The sequence below is a fragment of the Brachyistius frenatus genome, unplaced genomic scaffold, assembly GCF_029030835.1.
Source record: "Brachyistius frenatus isolate BFR_SWC_R1_liver_20210118 unplaced genomic scaffold, ASM2903083v1 Contig_341, whole genome shotgun sequence".
Taxonomy (NCBI): domain Eukaryota; kingdom Metazoa; phylum Chordata; class Actinopteri; family Embiotocidae; genus Brachyistius; species Brachyistius frenatus.
The window spans coordinates 238,953-242,560 of NW_027210940.1; positions in this window are offsets into that span (position 1 = coordinate 238,953).

Here is a 3,608-nt window from a genome sequence, read left to right on the forward strand (position 1 = left end):
GATTAGCATGTGACACTAACAAGCCGGATGTGAGTGTATAAAAAGAAAAGTAAATACACAAAAAGAACAATGGAAGGAGAAAATGTGTGAATGCTTGAATTTATTTTACTTTCGTTCGTGTCCGGCAACAATTAGAAGGCGTCCATTCCTTTGTTTGACCATTTTGTACCAGCTGGTGTGCGATAAATGATTTTCACTAAACTTTACGTGGTAACAGTTAGCGTGCTAATGTAATAAGCATGCTAACAGTATATGCTAGCTGAGCCGTACTCCATTTTTATGGGTTCATATGACTTAAAATGATCCATATATACTCGTACCTTCGCTCCTCTGCTTTACAGAGAAAAATATAATGAGAATAGTTCAACAAATGCATAAATGAATGAAAATGACACCAATGTGAACAACCTCACCCTTTCTGTGCTCATTCTTTAAAGCCACATTCCCCGAAATGAAACCGATCCGCCGGTGTTTAAAGAGATGATGAGACTGACTCCAGGCCTTCGGAGCAACAGCTGCTCTTTAATGCGACTTCTTGTTCGGAGACGATCGTGTCGTTATGGCGACTTGTGAGGAAAGTTGTGGACTCGGCCAGAACCGAACCGCACGGTGCCGTCATCGACGCAAATACCGGGACGCTCGGGCGCCGGGCGACGCCGTGTTGTCTTTGGCCGTCGAGGGTGCGACACGTCGCTCGCTGCCTCCGGCACGATCTCATATCACGACTCCAAAACTCACAAACCCAGAACCCCGAGTCAACCGTCCGAACCCAAACCTGGACGAGCGGACGGAGCCGACTCTCAGCTGCTGCTCGTCGGTGTCGGAGCTTCACATTCATGATGTTTTAGTGGAAGACGGTTCGGTTATCACGGATCACGGTTTTAATCTGATGACCATCAACGGGTTCGTGTAAACCTAACGAGCAAAGCTCACTAATCTAGGACAGAAAAGCATTAGAATGTACACAATAGAAGATCATATCATATATCATATATCATATATCATATATCATATATCATATATCATATAACTGGTGGAATAATAACAAGTAAAATAACAGTCGCTGTTCAAGGTCAAATAAAACTCTAAAAGATTACAACCAAATATTGGTGTGACTTCGTGACCGAGCTGTGATGCAGCGTTCCTCGTTTACTGTGAAACGAGTCAACGGGGCGAAGACATCTTTACATTCAGGTGACGTCAACGGGGCGAAGACATCTTTTACATTCAGGTGACGTCAACGGGGCGAAGACATCTTTTCATTCAGGTGACGTCAACGGGGCGAAGACATCTTTACATTCAGGTGACGTCAACGGGGCGAAGACATCTTTACATTCAGGTGACGTCAACGGGGCGAAGACATCATTTTACATTCAGGTGACGTCAACGGGGCGAAGACATCTTTTCATTCAGGTGACGTCAACGGGGCGAAGACATCATTCAGGTTATCTTTTCATTCAGGTGACGTCAACGGGGCGAAGACATCTTTACATTCAGGTGACGTCAACGGGGCGAAGACATCTTTACATTCAGGTGACGTCAACGGGGCGAAGACATCTTTACATTCAGGTGACGTCAACGGGGCGAAGACATCTTTACATTCAGGTGACGTCAACGGGGCGAAGACATCTTTTCATTCAGGTGACGTCAACGGGGCGAAGACATCTTTACATTCAGGTGACGTCAACGGGGCGAAGACATCTTTACATTCAGGTGACGTCAACAGGGCGAAGACATCTTTACATTCACGTGACGTCAACAGGGCGAAGACATCTTTACATTCACGTGACAGATGTCAGCTGGCGACCGAGCTAATGAGCTAGCCGCCTGATAGTTGCAGCTCAATTCCTCCGGGAGGTTTAGTTTCCCGTCACCAACAGAATCCAGCGCTTCATGGGAGTTTCTTATATTATATTTATATTCTTATATTATACTTGTCATGAATATGCCACCGTATTCACAGTACAATTAAATGATCCTGCTTTCCTGAAATGTCCTGTTTTGAGTGCTTGCTATCCGTCTCAGGTGTTCTCCAGCCTGAAGGCCCGATCTGATCTTCGTGGGTGAGTCCCGGCGCCGCTGATGTCGAACCTCCATTTTGGTGTTTGGTTTGTGGGTTTTGCACATATGGTCGCAGCAGCTTAGCGCGGCGAGCCGACGGCTTTACACCAGCTTTACTCTCGCTGGCAGGAACCGGCTCTCCGGCTTCTGAACATTAAGACTCGATTTGGAAGTCTGACACAGCAGCTGGTCGTCGTAACGAGCCGTCTCACCCAAGATCGCTTCTCAGGGTTTCCGACTTAAAGGGATTTCTCTCCCAGATTCCCATTTGGACGCCGACAGCAGCGCCGTGCTGCTGAATGCAGAATGAGACGACAGGAAGTGACGAGATCCGTTTCCTCCACTGATTCCTGCTTTTCTTTGGTACCAACGTTTCTCCAGAATTATAAAAGGCAGTTTTGGTTTATTTCAACCCAACGTATGAATATTAATCATTTTTCGTCGGAGAGGTTTTTGGGAAACGAGGCGAACCGACAGTACGTCCGAACAGGTGAACGAGACTCCCGCAGCTTTCCAAACAAACATTATTTTATCACGTCACTCACGTCAAACACTTTGTGATTGACTGAAAGTAAACACAGCTGGAGATCCATTCAGGCAACTGGTCAGCTGACCTGAACGCTCCTCTGGGACCCGAGCTGCTTTCTATTTTAGGATGTATTTTTTAACTAATATTATTGAACATTTTAGTTTCAGATCACAGCGGGTTGAGCACTATAACGTTATGTTCGTATTTACTGCTGGTGGAAGACACATGATGAAACTGGTCTGGTGGACATCTGGAATTAATCCAATTCAAAGTAAAATAATTCGTCCTCGTGTTGATTTATCTTTTTGAGTTTCCTCAGATGACATGTCGCTGCAGTGAAAGAAATCTGCATATGAATAAATCTACAATCACCCATAAAAGCAAACAACCGTCACATTCTCCTAATTTATTTTATTCGTATTGATTTTCCTCTTTAAGCAAAGCTTAATGTTTCTTAAATATTTCTACCCCAAAAACCTTTAAACTCTATTAATCTGCAGTTATTTAGAGTTTTAAAACAGGAGCCAGTCTCCAATAACCATTTTAGTGCAGTCAAACTGTGTTTCTGTATTTTGACCTGTAGGTGGCGCCATTCGTCTGCTCCTCAGCTGGTTTCTTCACTGCTGCTGAATCTCTGTAGAAACACGTCAACTATCTTTATATCTTTCAAACAGTCCTAAATATTAGTTTTTCCTTTTTAAGGAATTAAAGGTTTTTATATTAAAAAGGAAATCTGTCATTAAATAAATAAATAAAGGATTGTAGCGGGAGAATTAAATGATATCAGGAAGCTGTAATCATCTTAATGGGGACAAATTAAAATGATAGATTCTTCTTGGATTCACTTGATGAATATATCTCAGTATTAAAAACGGATGTCGGCCTGAAGTTAAATTTCTCATAATTTGTAATTGATATTATTTGCTGTAGTTCTCCTGTCTGCATGAATATAAGTAATATTTCTTATTTGAACTCTTTTGTTTATTTAAGATTACAAAGCAAAGACAATAATCAGCTT